General features: G+C 50.9%; 1 long non-coding RNA gene across 2 annotated transcripts in view; it reads left to right on the top strand.

Moving 5' to 3' along the window:
• Positions 1-19,633, top strand: part of LOC143696352 (uncharacterized) — a 46,524-nt gene extending 26,891 nt beyond the window's left edge. Inside the window, exons 3-15 of one of the 2 annotated variants that reach the window (XR_013185752.1) lie at positions 11,560-11,615; positions 11,693-11,819; positions 12,735-12,797; positions 12,876-12,903; positions 14,706-14,801; positions 14,956-15,036; positions 15,113-16,214; positions 16,291-16,332; positions 16,426-16,486; positions 16,571-16,614; positions 16,696-16,736; positions 16,818-18,305; positions 19,082-19,633. This is a non-coding gene — a long non-coding RNA (uncharacterized LOC143696352). Of the gene's footprint in view, positions 1-11,559; positions 11,616-11,692; positions 11,820-12,734; positions 12,798-12,875; positions 12,904-13,824; positions 14,504-14,583; positions 14,626-14,705; positions 14,802-14,955; positions 15,037-15,112; positions 16,215-16,290; positions 16,333-16,425; positions 16,487-16,570; positions 16,615-16,695; positions 16,737-16,817; positions 18,306-19,081 lie in introns of those variants that run through there. The other variant, XR_013185751.1, reaches the window with a different exon arrangement.
• The last annotated feature ends 292 nt before the right edge of the window (positions 19,634-19,925 follow it).

Raw genomic sequence — 19,925 nt, 5'->3', positions numbered from 1 at the left:
TAAGTTCTGCAGACGTGTTTCTACCGCTGCAATTCTGGCATGTGTTGGGCCACGCACAGCATCTGCATATGCTCGGAGCTTCCTTGCCATATCCAGCACAGTCTCGTCCCTCTCATCCCTCTTCATTATGGCTAGGGCAGAAGCATATTCGTGTGGCCCAAGTCGCACAAGTTTCCGCCACATCACAGACGTGCGTGGCACCAAGTCTGGGTTCCTAGTTGTTACATCATCTGCGAAGATAATCTCTGCCACTGCCATCTCTCTCAGGCGTTAGATCCCTTGCTCTATGGTCTTCCACTGTGTCTGTTGCATATAAAGATCATCTGCACACAGGTATCTTTGTGCAACACTTTCCAAGACCTGTGCCCAGAGGCTCTGAGGGTTTGCCCCCCTCATCCCCTTGGTCGATGACAGGATCATGTGATAGGGATCCCAAATGCCTCGCTTCTGTGCCATCCAGAATTGTAGCCTCGCCTGCAGCATCCCAGAGACGGACTAACCAACTAATTATAGATTCATCAGGTCGTCGGGTGTAATCCTTCCGTAAGCCACGAAGGTCCTTCAGGGAAAAGGACTCAATATTTGCATCTGGTCTTGCACCTGCTGCTTTGACTCCTGATTTTATGTCAGGAGGCATTGAGGTTCCTTCTGCTGCATCATCATCATCATCATCATCCACTGGTCGATTGGTCTTGTCCGTGCATTTCCCACTTCTAGTACTGGTAGCAGCAGCCATTGGTTTAGCTGCTGGCTCAGGCTCACTGGCTGGTTTGGCTGCTGGCTTTGAGCCTGTGGTGTTGGCTGCAGCCTGAGTGACTGGGACAGCTGCTGATTTATCTCCCTGCCCCCTTGCCTCCGTCTGCTGTCCTACAGTCTCCAACAGAGTGCGATAAGCATATGCCAGGGCCCAGCTCACTGCAATGACCTTTCTCTCCTTAGGCTCATCCTGGTATTTCTCTTTCAGATATTTCCCCCCTCAGCTGGCGTCTGAATTTGTTTATGGGGAAAATCCCAGACTATAGGGTCGGAGAATTCCTTCAGGATTTGGCCCATTTCCTCCCATTTCCCACACCACTCAGGATGTTTCACACCTGGGTCTACTCCTGAGTCAGGGGTCTCATCAGCCCGTCTAGAAATCTCAGCCCTCATTCTGGAGAAGCAGCAGACTGTATAGAAGAAGGTTACCAGATTGAATACAAGAAAGATGGTTTCTCTAACATTCAGGGGAAACTGAACATCCTTTACTACTGATGCAACCGATTCATAGGAGAAGAAGGAAAGCAAAGGCTGAAAAGCCTCATTCCCTGCTGCTCCTCCTCTAACAAACTGGACGAATAACCATTGCCAAGAACCATTCATACCTGGAGCAGACCCCAACATGTTTATAAACTTCTTGCACATCATTGCCATCAAGCCCAGCAGGATAGCTATTCTGGTCACTGCCCCTCTGCTGTAAAAACTACGTATGAGGGACAATACTAGAACTATTTCAGGATAGGAAAATAAACCTAGGGACCACAGAGGTATTAAAATCTTGAAAAACCTAGGGACCAGAAGCACATGCAAGCCTTCACCCCAACACTCATCATGAATTCAAAAAGCATGGCTATTAACTGCATCAAACCAACAGAGAGTAATGGCAACCAAAATACCCTCAAAACAGGGTTTTTCCACTCACTCTCTCGAGCCAGCGTTGGGCACCAAGATTTTGTCGAGGTTTAGGGCAAATTTGGAGGAGAATTTCCAAATTAGGGCTCCTCCAGTAAGCAAACCCACACAGCCCCTCCCCTCAACCGGTTCGGGCAGGATTCCTCGGAGAGGAGTGGAAAGAACCTGTTTATTTAACAAGCACAGCACCCCCCAGCACACAAAAGGAACAATACCGGATGACACCACTCTGAAAAAGATGAAAAATTCAGAAAGTCTCTCTTGGGGGGTGGTCACTCTGTTCTCAGTCCCTCCGGCGCTGGGCCAGCTGCTGCAGGCCGCAAGGTGCAGGATCTTGGTGCTTCTCAGGTCCCAGTCTGGAGCAGGTTTGAAATGATCAGAAAAAGGAAAGGAGAAACCGTCCAGGAAGAAATTGGACAGTTTAGCTAAACTAGCCAATGAGCAAAAGCAAGCAGAAGCGAAGCAAGCAAGAGCGAGAGAGCAAAAGCAAAAAGCAAAAGCAGCAAAAGCAAAAGCCGCAGTGTCTCACCAGGCTGATAAGAAAACCAAAACAAAACTTTCCCTCTTCAGAGACGGTCTTAAAGGTACAGAACATAATATCCAACATTAACAGAACACATGAATGGGGATACAAGCATCATAACTCACCCTAGGACATCCCTTTATCCCATTCTTTTTGGATTTTTATCTTCTATAGCTTTTCTCCTGTATTTTTAGGAAGAATCAGGAGAGGGCTTTCTTTTACCTGAACTTTTAGTGTTTCGATAAGGTGATTCCTTTAGAGAGCCGGAGCTGTGGTTACCAAGGGAACGGAGCTCAGGGCAGGACGGGGGAACTCGGCACAGCTCAGGGTCTGGGTGCTCCAAAGGCGGGGACTGCAGGGGGAATCACCCAAGGGGCTCGGCACAGCTCAGGGTCTGGGTCCTCCAAAGGCGGGGTCTGCAGGGGAATCACCCGAGGGGCTCGGCACAGCTCAGGGTCTCGGTCCTCCAAAGGCGGGGTCTGCAGCCGGGATCGCCCGAGGGGATCGGCACAGCTCAGGGTCTGGGTGCTCCAAAGGCGGGGTCTGCAGCCAGGATCGCCCGAGGGGCTCGGCACAGCTCAGGGTCTGGATGCTCCAAAGGCGGGGTCTGCAGCCGGGATCGCCCGAGGGGCTCGGCACAGCTCAGGGTCTGGATGCTCCAAAGGCGGGGTCTGCAGCCGGGATCGCCCGAGGGCGAAAACAAGAATTGCAAAAAGCAATAAGGGACGGTGGTATCTGCTCCCCGTATTTTAAGCAACTGCTGAAAAGGACAGTCCTGGAAGGACATACACTCACACCAAATGACTGTAAAAATCTTGCTAGTATAATTCTCACAGACTCACAATATATGCTATGGGAACTCAAATGGAAAAGACTGCTCACAGGGGTACTAGCCACTTATAGAAAGAGTACCGATGCAGACCTTCGTACCCTTGTCACGTCTAAGCTGACTGGTGACCCTCCTGATGATCAGAATGATCATCGAGTGAATTTACCCAAAACACCGTTAGATGACATTAAAAAGACGGCTCGCAGAGCCTTTTTGCAAATTCAGCCTGCAGGAAGTTTTGAAAAAGCCTATAATCTGATTAGGCAAGACTCGTCTGAACCATTTACCACATTTGTGGGCCGGGTAACGCAAGGAGCAGAAAGACAATGTGGCGATGATACAGCTCGCCCAATAATGATACGGGACATTATTGAAAATAATGGCAATGCAGGATGTAAAAGAGTTATCAAAGCCCTAGGGAAAGAAAAACCCACAGTGCCTGAAATGATGGATGCCTGTAACAAAATTGGGAGTCCACAGCAAGTGGCAATTATCCAGGCAAATGAACTTGGAAAAACTCTAGGAGAAAAAATTGAAAGGGCTCTTACAGCTCAAACAGCGCAAGCAGTCGCACAGGCAGCACAAACAGAAGCTTTACCTGTCAATCAACCAAAGACGAATGTCTGGGTTGCTTTAGCCAGGTCTGTAGGCTCCGATACCATCCGTCTATCTGACACAAGCCCTGACAAACCTTTTTCAAGCTGTCTAGTCGGAGTACCTTTCCCAAAGGGTCTTGATAATGTTACTCCTGATAAATATTGGCCATATGATGATCATCACATATCTCCAACTCCCAGCCAGAAACACCAAACTTACATTGATAATTCTAAAGCTGATAAATCTGACCTTCAAGAGCTAGAAATCCTAGGCTCATTAACTATGGGTACCTGTTACCTCTTTCATTTCCTAGGAGAAGACGGCCCTCATTTAAAGGTCACCCCATATCACCCAGCTTATAGCAATACGACTTCTCGTCTCCGTCCGTCCCGACCGTGCTACCCCCCCGATGCTCCTACAGGTAGAAACCCACTCACTAGCAGGAAAAATCCTTCCAATGCAGTTTTTTCTATTTTTATCCTCTGAGTGTCCAACCTCTTTTGCTAAATTGCTACAGATTTGAGCTCAAATTACCATTTCTGACCAGTGCAGAGACAAATGATGAAACATTCCTGAGTTATTCTTACTCTTCATCTTATGGAAGTACCAGCCAGCACTAAATTTGCATGATCTAACCAAAGTAGACATTTCACAGAAAAGCACTTTCTCTAGCAATATTGAAAAACTATAGATTGAGGTAAAACCATCAAGTTTCTGCCTTCACTGGTGCAAAGTCACATGTTGTTTGAAGAGCATCCCACTGAATTTTCTAAAGATGTGTGAATGTGTCATCTGGACCACAGGAGATAAAGCAGGGTTAAAACACTGAGCAAAACTGAAGTTAACAAACACAAGGTTCATCAACCTTGCAATAGAAGCTTGCAGAAATCTTTCAAGGCTCATCCAATAAAGCCCCGTGGCACTTTGTTCCTCCCCCTCCTCCCAAATCTCCATCCGTCTGAGCCAGCATCAGCAGGGAATTTTGCACGGAAGCTCGCCAGATAAAATAGCTATATCATCTGCCATTAGTTTTAGAGAGTTCTTCAAAAATAGGTTAAAAATTATTTTATCTATTATTTTTTAGCTGTGTCCTAAGTTAGGGATGGGCCAAGTCTCGTGTCTTTGTCTCACAGAAAGGCGGTTCACATGTCCTTTAATATCATATGTGCAAATGTTTCCAATCTGCATTCTGCCTTATCAGAAGGCTAATTAATTGCTTTATTATACTATATTACATTACATCTAAACCCAATCTGCCAAGTACTCAACCCCGCACACAACTCACGACCGTCACCCAACAGTCCCGACACGTACACACGCTTGGCCCCGACAGGCCAAGGAAACAAAACACCCTCACTTTGAGTAAACAATCTCCACGCTGCATTCTACTTTGGCACAAACACAGGCACAGCAAATGAGCTAAGAATTGATTTTACTTCCTCTGAGGTTCAGAGAATGTGAATCCCAGACATATTCTTGGGGAGAACTGTGCCTTGCTTTTCTCTGTGAAGAGAAATGCGGTGACAGGTGCACCCTGGCCTCCAGGGCAAAGAATCACGGAACGGTTTGGGTAGGAAGGGACCTTGAGGTTTATCTTTGATTTATGCAACACTTCAACAGGCAAGAGGGGGCTCATCTGCTTCAGAGCTGCTTGCTTTTCTCACACCTTTCACAAGCAAAGCCTGAAGCAAACCCTCCCAAGTTGCCCTATGGACCAGGGGACCCCTCAGCACTCGGCGACGCTGCCGACAAAACCTCAGACTTTTACTCACACAGGGATGAGGCCGTGCACTCGGTCGTAACCCAGATTCTCTTTTTCCCACAGAATCCTCGAACTTCCTTTGTTCTCTCTACAGGCCTTTTTGTAAGCACACCGATTAACAGACTACACAAGTTTCACCAGCAGACTTCAGCTAAATCCAAAATTGGTTTCTACCCCGAGTAAAATTTGCAACCCCCTGTCTCACCTGCGATGTTTGGAATTTTAGGAGGTGGCAGCCCACTCGAGATCAAAGGTCCCGGGCAGGGTGCAGGCCCACGGACACAGACGCCATCCCTTTTCCAAGGGAAACTAAACTCATCACCCCAGTTTCCTTACATCAGTTTGCCGAAGACGTTCGGCACTCCCAGGTCACTCAGAGTTCTCATTGCTGCAGACTCGGTCTTGGAGTTACGGAGTTACGCTTCCTCCTAACACTCACCTCCTCACCTCAGCCCCCTGCTGCTGCGTCCCCTTCTCCACCCCTAACCCTACTCCATTTTCCAGCCCGCCCTTGCTCCATCCCTCACTCCGCCCTTAACCCGTCCCACCACACTTCCCGCTCCATCCGTTACTTCACCCACCGCCCACCCGTGAGTCCCCTGCAGCAGCACGCAGGAGCCCGAACCCTCGGAGGACGGCGCGGCTCTTGCAGCAGGACAACACCCAAGCGAGACAGGCAGGGACAACGTCTGTGGGCTGCAGGGTGTCACAGGGGGCTGTGGGCTGAGGGGAGGGGGCTGGAGGGTGACACAGAGGATGGGGGGAGCTGAGAGGCAGAAGGGGGCTTTAGGAGCAACTGGGGGGCTCCAGGGTGACACAGAGATGCTGAGAGGCTGGGAGCGGGAAGCTTGAGGGTGACAAGAAAAGGGTGAGGGGAAGCAGATGCCTTGAGGGGCAAAGTGGGGGCTGCTTGAGGGTGACAGGTGAACCAGCCCTCACACCACCCCTAACCTTACCCTAAAAACCACCCCTAACCAGGTGGAGAGTGCCCGGTGGAGGCCAGGGGGCCAAGGGACAATGTCAAAGGTCTCGGGGTGGCACGCAGACATTGCGGGCTGAGGAGGGGGAGGCTTGACAGATGGAGAGCTCACACTGAGGGTTAGGGGTACAAAGGACACAGGGTACCAGGTAGGGTTAGGGTACAGGTGCAGCAGCCCTCAACCCAACCCCAAGGTCATCCTAAAGAGCACCCCTAGGACCCCAGTTTTCCCCAACAGCAGCACAAGGCAGTAACCCCAATGCTGGGACAGCCCCAGAACTCTCCCAGCAGCTGCAGGCAGCAACCCTAATGAAAAGGTAGCAATGATGTTTGTGGTCTAGAGAGTGACAGGTAGGAGTTGGGGGCTGAGCAGTTTGTTAGGGGTTTTTTTAGGGTTTTTCTCACAGCTTTAAAAGGATATTTTAGGGCTTTTTTGGAGGAGTTTTCCAGGAATTTTCTGGGAACATTTAGGATACTTTTAGGGCTTTTTCAGGGCTTTTAAAAGATTTTGTTAGGGTATTTTAAGGGTTTTCTTAGTACTTTTAAGAATTGTTTGGAGGGGGGGAATTGGGTGTTCTTGGGGGTTTTTTAGGACTATTGAGGGTATGTGGAGGACTTTTTAGGGCTAGGGTATTTTTAGGGTTTTTGAGGGAATTTTTAGGCTTTTTTAGGGTCTTATCAGGGCATTTTAAGGATTTCTGGGGTATTTTTAGAGCTCTTTTTGGACTATTTAGGGTATATTTCGGGATTTCTAAAGGTTCTTCGGGGATTTTTAGGGGTTTTTTAAAAGTAGGGTATTTCCAGTGTATTCTAACAGCATTCTGAGGCTATTTTTAGGTTTTCATGGGGTTTTTAGGACATTTTGAAGATTAGGGGGTTTTCAGGGAATTTTTAGGTTTTTTTAAGGTTTTTCATGGCACAACACATGGAGGCTGAGGGGCAGCTCGAGGGGCACTGTGGGGGCTTGAGGGTGACAGAGGCTGGGAGCTGAGGGAGGAACAGGGAGAGGGGACAGCGGGTGACACACAGAGATGCTGAGGGTGGCAGGGGCAGCTGTAGGGTGACACAGAGAAGCTGGGGGCTGAGGGGCAAAGGAGAGGGGTCAAGGGCAACACACAGGAGCTGAGGGCTGGGGGGCAGAGGGACCAGTTGAGGAGTAAAGGGAGAGGGCTTGGGGGCTGGACAGTCCAGTGGAGATCAGGGGTACAGGGTACAGCTGTACCACCACTCACCCCAGCCCTAACCTCAGCCTAAGCAGCCCCCCTAAAAACAGCCTTTTCCCCCAACAGCAGCACAACCCAGCAACCCTAACAGCGAGACCAGACAGCAACCCTCACACAGCAGCGCAATGACAGAACCTTCAGAGGACAACAGACCCACTGCAAAAAGGTAGGGACGACATCTGTGGGCTAGACAGCAAGAGGTAGAGTTCGGAGACTGAGCACGTCTTTGTGAGGCTTTTTTTCCAGGACTTTTAAAGGTATTTAGGGGATTTTGGAAGGGACTTTTCTGGGACTACTTAGGGTATTGTTGGGGCTTTTTCAAAGCCATTTTATGAGTCTCTAGCATATTTTGAAGATTACGGTCAGGGTCACAGGAAACCCCCTCCGAAAAGGCAGAGTTTTAGGACTGCAGGGGAACGCTTGAGCAAGGGGTCAGCGGTGGCACAGCGGGTCGGGTCCCACGCTGCCAGTCCGAAGGTTGTAAGTTTTAGACCCAGCTAAGTTGTTGTGGTTAGGGTTAGATGCTCTCAGCTTTGGTCTGGGAGAACTTCCGCACAGAAAAACTCACCCCCCGCGTCTCCCGACGCCAGTTTGCAGGAGGTGCTCGGCACTGCCAGGGCAGCCCGAGTTCTTGGCGGGGGCAGCTTCGCTCCCGGAGATATCCCGCGCCGGCCCTCTTCCCCGTAAAGCCAAACTCACCCCGCTGCGCGTCGACGTCCGTTCGCAGGAGGCATGTGGCCCTCCAAGGGCGGCAAGAGTTCTCGGCGTCGGCAGCCGCGGTCCGGGGCACGCAGAGAGGAAAGACGGTTAATTTCCTTAGAAAGGAAAGTCTGGCAGCCCATGGTTTAAGGGGCAGACGAAGGGCTGTGCAGGGGAAGGAACTCCTCACAGGACCTTTCTTCACCTCAAGCCCACTCCAAGGTCTAGCAGCCCCCCGTGTGCCCAGCTGCTTTCAGAGGGTTACCCAGGCACACCCGCACAGGGAGCCGCTAGTCCAGAGGGGCTAACGGGGGCATCCCAAGGGTCCCTCCGGGAACTTCGGTCGGAGCATCCAGCACGGACTAGGGAGCAGCCGGACCCACCCGGGCACGGAGCATCACTTTGAGAAAATGCCAAGGGAAGAGCCCTTTTGCCAAGGAGCAGCATCTGAGCAGGCCAGGCAGCATCTGGGGTTCCAGGAGAGGGCTTTCAACTTTCCCCTTTTACTGTGTCAGTCCCTCCCCAGGGCCCCCAGACCCTCCACAGCACTCCCAGAAAGGAGAGGGGTTATTAGGAGAAAAAGGGTTTAAAAAAAAGGGAAAAAGCTTCCTTTTCCTTAATTTTTTGTGTTCAAACTGGGAGGAAGTCTGCTTCCCCTACAATTTTAATGGTCTCAGTTGAAAGAATCCCTGCCTTTTCTACGCTGTTTAGGGTGTTAATTGACAGGGAGTCCTCATTTTCTATTATTGCCCAGTCTAAATAGAAGGGGAAAACCTTGACAATGTTTCTTATGGGTTTGAATTAAGGGTAGCCACCCCCTTTTTATTGTCCTGAGGCCTAAATTGAGGAAGAAGCCCAGCTGTACCCTCCATCTTAAGAGTTTGAACTGAGGGAAAAATCCCTCTTTTTTCATCCCTGGAGAGATTTAAAGAGAGAGGAAAACCCTTCTTTTCCCAGAACTTAAGGAGAATAAATTAAAGGGCAGAAACTATTCATTCGCCATTGTATTAGTTCCAGTAGAGGTAACTACCCCATTTCCTCTGCTTAAGGGGTTCGCTGGAAGAAGGCTCTGCTTTTTTTGGCATTTTAAAAATACATTTCAGGGCCCTCCTTTCTATGCCATAGGACCAAGTACCTCAGAGTAGGATGAGCCTAGCATGCACTTAACCCTTACACTGCCTGGGAAGCTTTTATTTGTCTTATTTTTACTGATAATGTAGATAGGCCTAATTAGAGGTCCCAAGGAGACTTAGACAATTTTCTCCACCCAGCTTAGTCACATGTGCAGTACTACTTAGTAGCCACTAAGGAATAATTATGAAAGTTAACAGCAAATTACCCAATTTATCTAGTTATGCTGCCTAAACAGAAACTTTTATTCCTTACCAGTTTTCTACCCTTTTGCTTTAAGTAGATGTTGCAAAAAAATAAAAAGCACTGATATTTTTCTGGAGAGCTTTCTTCTATAACAAGCTCTTTTCTCCCCTTGAAAGCAAATCAGAGGAGCCAAACACCTGCAGCCGCTCTGAGGGTTTTTATACCCGGTGGGATCAGCCCCCTCCCTTTTCCCGGGTGCCATGGGAACGAGAGGCGGGCACCATCAGGGGTATATTAACCCCAGCCTTTGCTCAGGGCCTTCATTCCCTCTCTGGGAGGTGCTGGGATCAGAGCTCTCTTCTCATTTCAGGTAAGTGGCTTTTTCAGCTTCTCTCAGCTTCTTTCAGCAGGTGTTTCTGGGCATCTAAAGCAACAGAGGCTTTGAAGATACTGTGAAGAAAACAGCCTGGAATACAGGGAGTATTTAAGCTCACAGTTTTGGGTTTTGTGTTTAGGGGTGGTAAAGCGCATTTGTAATTTCTGGTTTTGTTCTGATTTTGTTCTGTATTTTTTTTTAGGAGGATTGTAGCTTCCAGAAGCTCCAGGTTGTGTCAACTACAACACTTTTTTCAGCAGATTCATCATGTCACGAGAGGGATCTGCCTAGCGTCCAAGGTGATGTTTGAGATTGAGGCTTCAGGTGAGTTGAGGATTGTGACTGGGAGAGGGAGGGTGAGCGGGTATCCAGTTAGGAGTTATTGTTGGGGGGGTGGTTTTGAAGGCAGCAGGGTGAGAAAGGGTGTTTATTTGAGCCCCCCACCCAAGGCCTTTTAGAAGCCGAGCAGAGGCATTCACATGTCTTACAGCACACACGGTCACCCACTGCACTCACAGGAATGCCATTTAACTTTGCCTTTCTCTAACCCAGGTGCCACTCATAATAATGGCCACAGCCTTGGAATCAGGATGAAGCTGGAGCCTGAAGGAGCCAGGCACACTCAGGAGAGGGCAAGTAGCTGACTCGCTGGGATTTGGCCCAAATAACTCTGAACTCATACTTTGGTTTTGTTTTTCTTTATTGTAGCTGACCGAGAGGCTAACAGGCGATCACGGGGCCCTCCGAGGCAGACTCATTTCAGGCGCAACGTCGATCCACATCACCGATCATTCAAAAGATAAGTCAGGGCCACAGCCTGGAGTCAGGACAATGGGAGAGCAGCGGGTCGGGAGTTCCTGGGACAGATTTAAAAACTAGCAGAGGGAAAAGTAATCTCCTCCAAGGGGCCTCTTAGGACATCTAAAGGGAGAGGCTCTACTTGTGACGGCAGCTTTCAGGCGGGCAGCGCAGAACAGTTCCGGTCCACGTCGTGTTGTCCGGCCTACCGCGTTACCTAGTGTGTCTTTGGGGTCCCTTTCGCCTTTTCCCCTCGAGGCCCTCACCACAAGCATAATGTGTTGCGTTTGTTGTCCCCCTGTTTGTCACGTTCCGTGTCACGGGTGTCCGCACATATTTGTGCCGGAGCTGCCCTGCCCTGCCGCATAGCCTGCTGCATGAGGACAAGTCCCAGGGACTCGCAGTTTGTGGGGCGTTGCCAGACTCTAGATGATATTCCTAGATAGACACGAGATGTTTGGAGCTGTGAAGTTATCCTGCAGCCCTTTGACTTTTGTCCTCACTTTCTTTCAGACGCAGAAGGATAAAATCCAGGGCAAAATCCATCCACCCATCCCGGGTGAGGAGGTTCCCCGAGCAGGTCAGGCACCGTTTGTCTCTGCAGGGGGAGTGTAAAGTGTGACTCTGTTACAGCACTGTTCTTTTTCTTTTTAGGAGGTAAAGCTGGATATCAGCAGTCAAGGTGAGGTAGGCAAGGTGAGCATTGAGTAGGGTACAGAAGCAGTTGTCATTGCTCCAGTCTCACGTTCCAGTGAAGCTCTAAGCATCCGTTCCTGTTTTTTCATCAGCCTCGGAGCGCGGCCGAAGGGTGCGGCCCCAGGAGCCGGGCATTCTTAGGAGAACGGTGAGTGGCAGAATTGTTGTGTTTTGGCCAGTGTGCTGCAGAGATCATGCACTGATATTTGCATTTCTTTCATGTAGCTGACTGAGAAACAACAGGGAGCTGTTGAACAAGAGTGCCAGCAGGAACTTGCCAGATGTTGAGGTGGCCTTCCTTCACACGTGACACGGACCGGCATCCCCAGCTGTGCGAGAGATAAGTAGAGGGGTACAACCCACAGAGGGGATGAAAGCAGGGTGCTGGTTTGGGAATTACCGGGAGGGGTTTTTGAGTCCCCTTTGGAGATTGGGGGTGTCCATGGAGCGGCCCCTTAGGCCCCATAAAAGCAGAGCCTGACTTTGGGTCCCAGTGCTGAGGTGAGCAGGGCAGAGCAGTCCCGGTGTGTATCGTGTCACTTGTCTTTTGTGTGTTATGTGTGTTTGGATATGTCATGTCTCTTACTTTAGGCCTTGGAGGGGCCTGTCAGAAACCCTGGCATCATTGTTAGCATCTGCGATCTCTGCATTCCTCGGCCTGGCACCCAGGCCATAGAACTTTGGGCTCAGGAGCTCAGACAGGCATCAGACTCTCTTGTCTCTTTAGCAGCATCCGGTCAGGTGTCTTTTCAGGTCTTGTTCTGAGCTGTGTGGACAGCTCTGTCCTGCCAGGATCCATTATGGCGGACTAGGACTGGAAAGAATGAGAGGGCAGGTGGAGGCTTCTGGCCATAGGATTCTCGGGCATCCATCTTTGCAGTTCTTGGAATAAATCATTCGGTTAGCATCTTCTGCCTCCAGGTTTCTCTGAGCCTCATCAGCTCACCATCCATCTTACCTCAGTCATCTCATTTGCTGTCCTTGTTCTCCTTGCAGTCATGCTTCTTGCCCAGAGATTTCTGTCAGTGTCGTGTCCCCGTTGTCTATCACGTCCTGTCCTGTGTCACGGGTGTCTGCACACACATTTGTGCCGGAGCTGCTCTGCCCTGCCGCATAGCCTGGTGCAATAGGAGAGGCCCTGGGGAGTTGAAATTTGTAATGTGTGGTGTGGTTGGACTCTAGGTGGGATTTGTAGATGGACACAGGATATCTGGAGCTCTTAAGTTATCCTGCAACAGTTTGACTCTTGTCCTAACTTTTTTTTCAGATTCAGATGGATTAAATCCGTGCCAGAGGGCCCCATCCGGGGTGAGTGGTTTCCCCCGAGCAGGTGAGGCACCATTTGTCTCTGCAGCAGAAGTGTATGTGGTGACTCTGTTACAGCTCTGTTCTTTGTCTTTCTTTTTAGGAAGCAAGTCTGGGTACCAGCAGTCAAGGTGAGCAGTGGAGAGAAGTAGCTGTTATTGCTCCGGTCTCAGTTTCTGGTGCTGCTCTAAGCTTCCATTCTTTTTTTTGTGCTTTAGGCAATCCACTCGGAGCCTGCCAAGCCCCCGTCACCAGCCGGCCGATGCACCGGGTTCCCTGCACGTGTGAGCCCTGTGGATGCATTACAGGACCGGGTGAGGAACCCCTGAACTTTTCTATTTAAAGGTGCCATCCAGGTGGCCTTCAGCAGCTGCCGAGGAGTTGTGTTGAGTCGGGGAAGTAGGGAAGAGGAGCGAGGTTCCCCTCAGGTTTCAGCCATGCCAAATCACCTCATCTCCTCTTACCCCAGGCTTACCCCGTGACAACGGCATCAGCCTCGGAGCACAGCCGAAGGGTGCGGCCCCAGGAGCCGGGCATTCTTAGGAGAATGATGAGTAGCAGAATTGTTGGGTTTTGGTCAGTGTGCTGCAGAGATCATGCACTGATATTTGCATTTCTTTCGTGTAGCTGACTCAGAAACAACAGGTAGTTGTGGAACAACAGTGCCAGCAAGAACTTCCCAGATGTTGAGGCTGCCTTCTTTTGCGCCTGACACGGACCTGCATCCCCAGCTGTGCGAGAGATAAGTAGAGGGGTACAACCCAGAGAGGGGATGAAAGCGGGGTGCAGGGTAGGGACCCACCGGGAGGGGTTTTTGAGTCCCCTTTGGAGATTGGGAGTGTCCATGAGGCGGCCCCTTGGGCCCCATAAAAGCAAAGCCTGACTTTGGGTCCCAGCGCTGAGGCGCGCAGGGCAGAGCAGTCCCGGTGTGTATCATGTCACTTGTCTTTTGTGTGTTATGTGTGTTTGGATGTGTCATGTCCTTTACCTTAGCCCTTTGTGGGGCCTGTCAGAAACCCTGGCATCGTTGTTAGCATCTGCGATCTCTGCATTCCTCGGCCTGGCACCCAGGCCATAGAACTTTGGGCTCAGGAGCTCAGACAGGCATCAGACTCTCTTGTCTCTTTAGCAGCATCCGGTCAGGTGTCTTTTCAGGTCTTGTTCTGAGCTGTACGGGCAGCTCTGCCCCGCCAGGATCCATTATGGCGGACTAGGACTGGAAAGAATGAGAGGGCAGGTAGAGGCTTCTGGCCGTAGGATTCTCGGGCATCCATCTTTGCAGTTCTTGGAATAAATCATTCGGTTAGCATCTTCTTCCTCCAGGTTTCTCTGAGCCTCATCAGCTCACCATCCATCTTACCTCAGTCATCTCATTTGCTGTCCTTGTGCTCCTCGCAGCCATTTTCCTTGCCAGGAGATTTCTGTCCATGTCGTGTCCCCATTGTCTGTCACATCCTGTCCTGTGTCACGGGTGTCTGCACACACATTTGTGCCGGAGCTGCTCTGCCCTGCCGCATAGCCTGGTGCAATAGGAGAAGCCCTGGGGAGTTGAAATTTGTAATGTGGGGTGCAGTTGGACTCTAGATCCTCTTCCTATATTGTCCTAAGGTGTTTGCAGCTTTTGAGTTATCCTGCAGGTGTTTGACAGATGTTCTAACTTTCTTTCAGGTGCAGATGCATTGCATCCATGGCAGAGCCCCCCATCCTGGGTGAGGGGGTTCCCACAAGCAGGTCAGTCACCATTTGTCTCTGCAGGGAGCGTGTCAAGTGGGACCCTGTTACAGCTTTTTTTTTTTTTGTCTTATTTTTAGGAAGTAAATGTGGACCCCAGCAGTCAAGTTCAGGAGAGCAAGGTGATCAGTAGCATTTCTTGTTGTTAAGGTCTCAATTCCTGGGGAACGTCTAAGTCTCCATTCCCTTTTTTGTGCCTTAGGCCATCCACTCGGAGCCTGCCAAGCCCCCGTCACCAGCCGGCCGATGCACCGGGTTCCCTGCACGTGTGAGCCCTGTGGATGCCTTGCAGGACCTGGTGAGGAAGCCCTGAACTTTTCTATTTAAAGGTGCTATCTGGGTGGCCTAGGGCAGCTGCCCAGGAGCTGCGGTGAGTCGGGGAAGTAGGGAGGAGGAGCGAGGGTCCCCTCAGGTTTCAGCCGTGCCAAATCACCTCATCTCCTCTTACCCAGGCACCCCCCGTGACGACGGCATCAGCCTTGGAGCGCGGCCGAAGGGTGTGGCCCCAGGAGCCGGGCATTTTTAGGAGAACGGTGAGTGGCAGAATTGTTGGGTTTGGTCAGTGTGCTGCAGAGATCGTGCATTAATATTTGCATTTCTTCCATGTAGCTCACTAAGAAACAACAGGAAGTTGTGGAACAAGAGTGCCAGCAGGAACTCCCCAGATGTCGAGGCTGCCTTCTTTTGCACCTGACACGGACCGGCATCCCCAGCTGTCCGAGAGATAAGTAGAGGGGTACAACCCAGAGAGGGGATGAAAGCGGGGCGCAGGGTAGGGACCCACCGGGAGGGGTTTTTGAGTCCCCTTTGGAGATGGGGCTGTCCATGGAGCGGCCCCTTAGGCCCCATACAAGCCAAGCCTGACTTTGGATCTCAGTGCTGAGGCGCGCAGGGCAGAGCAGTCCCGGTGTGTATCGTGTCACTTGTCTTTTGTGTATTATGTGTGTTTGGATATGTCATGTCTTTTACCTTAGGCCTTCGTGGGGCCTGTCAGAAACCCTGGCATCACTGTTAGCATCTGCGATCTCTGCATTCCTCGGCCTGGCACCCAGGCCATAGAACTTTGGACTCAGGAGCTCAGACAGGCATCAGGCTCTCTTGTCTCTTTAGCAGCATCCGGTCGGGTGTCTTTTCAGGTCTTGTTCTGAGCTGTATGGACAGCTGTGCCCCGCCAGGATCCATTATGGCGGACTAGGACTGGAAAGAACGTGAGGGCAGGCAGAGGCTTCTGGCCGTAGGATTCTCGGGCATCCATCTTTGCAGTTCTTGGAATAAATCATTCGGTTAGCATCTTGTTCCTCCAGGTTTCTCTGAGCCTCATCAGCTCACCATCGGTCTCCCCTCGGTCATCTCCTTTTGCATTCTCTCAGTCCTCGCAGCCATTTTCCTTGCCAGGAGATTTCTGTCCGTGTTGTGTCCCCGTTGTCTGTCACGTCCTGTCCTGTGTCACGGGTGTGTGCACACACATTTGTGCCGGAGCTGCTCTGCCCTGCCGCGTAGCCTGGTGCAATAGGAGAAGTCCTGGGGACTTGAAGTTTGTAATGTGGGGTGTGGTTGGACTCTAGGTGGGATTTGTAGATGGACACAGGATATCTGGAGCTCTTAAGTTATACTGCAGCCCTTTGACTTTTGTCCTAACTTTCTTTCAGACGCGAAGGATAAAATCCAGGGCAGAGCCCCCCATCCCAGGTGAGGGGGTTCCCACAAGCAGGTCAGTCACCGTTTGTCTCTGCAGAGGAAGCATAAATGGTGGCTGTTACAGCATTGTTCTTTGTCTCTCTTTTTAGGAAGTCAAGGCCGAGAGCAGCAGTCAAGGCCGAGTGGGCGAGGTGAGCATTGATTAGCGTACAGAAGCAGTTGTTATTGCTGAGTTCTCAGTTTTGGTGCAGCTCTAAGCATCTCCTCTTGTTTTTTTATTTTAGGTGGTCCACTTGCCATCCATCCTGGCCGGGCACGCCCATGCCAGATGGGTGAGAGCTTAAGGTATCGGTGTGGCCTCCTTGTCAGATTTGGGAGGTTGCATTTTCACAGAATATCCGCATGCTTTTCTGCTTTGTTTCATTGCAGGTGCTGTCGCTGCCCTAGGCACGCCCTGGAACAGAGGAGGGCAGGTGAGTCGGGGTTTAGGCAGGCTGACTCATAGGTGAGCGTTACACAGCAGCACGCTAAGCGTGTACCTTTTCTCTTTGCAGGTATCATCCGGGCAGCCTCCGGAGCGAAATCAAGATTTGAGGTGAGCCGGGGCAGGGGTGCGGAGGAGTCCTGCGTATTACTGTTGTTGAGGGCAATAGTCAGGTTTTCTGTTTTGTCTCAGGTACTCTGAGGAGGCTCGTAGCCCAAGCTTGGAAACGGCAGCACCGAAGCCCCCACGGAGAGCATCTCCACGTCCACATCTGACTGAGGATGGATTTTGTCCGCTCCTCTTCCAAAAGCTAAGTGTCGGGGCCAGCGGTCGGGAGAAGGGGAAAAACCTTTACTCTCACAGGAGGCAATTTGATGTCAGCTTAGCGGAGAGGTCTGTAGGGGCCTGGGCTCTCTGGAAGTAAAGGGAGAGGGTTTCCCCTCAGCCTCGCCAGAGCCTTTGCCGGGCAGGGCAGTTCCTACCCATCTCCACATTTCCGTGTGCTTTGCGTCATCCGCCTCCCTCGACTCGACGTCGTCACGGATCTTTCCCCCGAGGAGCTCGCCTTCGCGTCCGGAGCCACGGCCACGGTCACCCGGCAGTCGCCTTCCTTCTCTAGGCTCGCCGAGCCTCTCGAGCATCCTCTTCACTGCTGTGGCACTAACTTCTTTTGACGAGTTACATTTCATCATCACGTGCTATCGTCATAGGGCTTCCTTTCCTTTGGCATCATCTGCCTCTGGCTCATCTTGCACTAGGAATCTCAGGTCCCTAAGGGGACAGTGCCAGGCAGTTGTCACCTGTCTCTGTGTTATGTCGTCCGTGTCTGTGTTATGTCGTCCGTGTCTGTTGTCTTCCGTGTCACAGGCCTTTTTCACGTCTCGACGCTTTATCGGCAGTATTCCGTGCCACGTAGGCCATATTGTACTCACGTTCCTTTCCAGATATCCCTTCTTCCAGCATCTTTACATTTTTACTCTTTGAGACAGGAATGTCTTAAAGGGACAAGATGCTCTCATCCGTCTTCCTTCTCACTACCGGCTTTGGTAGTGCCTTTTTTTCCACGCCATTCTCTTGGACTTCCTGAGGGAGCGTCTTACACCCTCCTCACGTGACTGCAGGAGTTCTATAGGTTCCGTCTTCCCAAGGGGTGTAGGGCTCAAGAATTACTCTTCCAGAGAGCTATCTCATGTCCTGGCTTATACTGTATGTGCTTACATTGTTTGTGCCTATGCTGGCTTATACTGTATGTACTTAGATTGTTTGTACCTATACTGGTTTATACTGTATGTACTTATACTGTATGTACTTATATTGTTTGTACCTATGCTGGCTTATACTGTATGTACTTACACTGCGTGTACACTTGCACTGTATGCATCTGCTTTTATTGTGTGTACTTATGTTGTACCGCTTACGGTCGCAGCTGCCCTGCCCTGGCATGTAGTCACAGTTAGGTAGAAGAGTTATAAAAACTTTACTGTTCATCTGTCTTTTATGGGGTTTTGGGTAGAAAATTTATCGGTCAGAGCGGGGACAAGTCCTAGCTGTCAGCCACTCGTTGACCGCTTCCTGTCGTCTCACAGGTCCCCGAGGCTGCCGATTTCCCCAGAATCTACCATTCAACGTCGAGGAGCAGCAGCCAGAAGAAGCGTGGAACCGCGTTCTTCAGCGTCTCAAGTAAGAGCCGCAGGGAATGTTTAAATGGGAGGAGTGCGTGAGCGTGTGTGAGAGCATGTGTCTGTGTCTGTCTGTGTCTGCTCATCTCTGTGTGTGTGAGCGTGTGTGAGAGCACATGTCTGTGTCTGTCTGCGTCTGCTCGTCTCTGTGTGTGTGAGCGTGTGTGAGAGCACGTGCCTGTGTCTGTGTGCGTCTGCGTGTGTGAGCGTGTGTGAGAGCACGTGACTGTGTCTGTCTGTGTCTGCTCGTCTCTGCGTGTGTGAGCGCGTGCTGACTGGATTTAACCTTGTGCATGTGACTTTTGCTTTTCAGGTTTTTCAACTCATTTGTAAATTTAGAGTAAAAAATCCCCAGCCGGGTTTACCCCCCCCCCCCCCCCGGCTGGTTTTTTTTTTCTTTTTTTTTTTCCCCCCGGCTGGGTTTTTTTTTCCCCGGTCCCGGTCGGTCAGCGAGGCGACGTTCATTGCCAAAGTTTGGGCGCAGACCGTCCAGGGACCGGGGTTCTTGTCGGGCAGGAGGATTTTTTGGAGGCTCCTGGGAACCACGTTCCCAAGGACCAATGATTGCTGGGGTGTAATTTAGCAGTTGTGAGGGGAGGGATGGTGAGTTTGTGTGTCATTTGAAGGGGGTCTTAATGGTAGATGAGTGTTGTTGTTTTTTGTGTGCTTTTGTTGTTTTGGGTGTCCTGTGACAATAAATCCACATGTAATGAAAACAGAAAAAGGTTATAATCTTGTGTTAATATGTGTGTTGTGTTGTATTGCTCTGTATTGCAGGCTGAGCACAGGGTGAACTCTCTCCTCCTTGCTGTGACACCTGGGCTGGCAGGGATGACACAGTGACCTCGGCCAGCCCATGCTGCCTGTGCCATCACCTGGCACTGACGTGTTTGATGAAAATCCTTTTCCTGGGTTTTTTCTCCTGAGAAGCCTCAGAACAGAAATGGAACCAATAACGATCTGCTGGCTGTGGAGTGTGGGCTGGAGATGTTTTAGCAACAGGGGCATCTTGGGTTGGTCTCCTGTGCATTGTTTCTACTTGATGACCAATCATGGTCCAGCAGTGTCGGGGCTGTGAGCAGTCCCAGGTATTTATTATTCATTCCTTTCCAGCTTTCTGATGTCTCCTTGCTCTTTTAGTATAGTTCTAATATCTCATCTTCTTTTAATATAATAGAGATCATACAATAATATTTCAGCCTTCTGAAAGGGGGAGTCAAGATTCTCATCTCCTCCCTTGTCCTGGAGGACCCTCAAACACCACCACAATCAGCGGCCGAGCGGGTTTGTGCGAGCCTCTCAGTAACCCTCGGCCGGTCCCGAGTCAGCAGACACCGGGGGGCAGCCCCAACACGGCCCACAGCGGGGAGACACTCTCTGTGCCCCGAGGGTACTGAGGGCAGACACTCTGTGTGTGCCCCGAGGGTACTGAGGGCACCTGGGCTGGGGGGAGACACTGTCTGTGTGTGCCCCGAGGGTACTGAGGGCACCTGGGCTGGGGGCACACACTCTCTGTGCCCCGAGGGTACTGAGGGCACCTGGGCTGGCGGGGAGACGCTCTCTGTGCCCCGAGGGTACTGAGGGCACCTGGGCTGGTGGGGAGACACTCTCTGTGCCCCGA

Source organism: Agelaius phoeniceus, chromosome 33, assembly GCF_051311805.1.
Source record: "Agelaius phoeniceus isolate bAgePho1 chromosome 33, bAgePho1.hap1, whole genome shotgun sequence".
Lineage (NCBI taxonomy): Eukaryota > Metazoa > Chordata > Aves > Passeriformes > Icteridae > Agelaius > Agelaius phoeniceus.
This window is presented reverse-complemented; position numbering and strand designations above follow the sequence as displayed.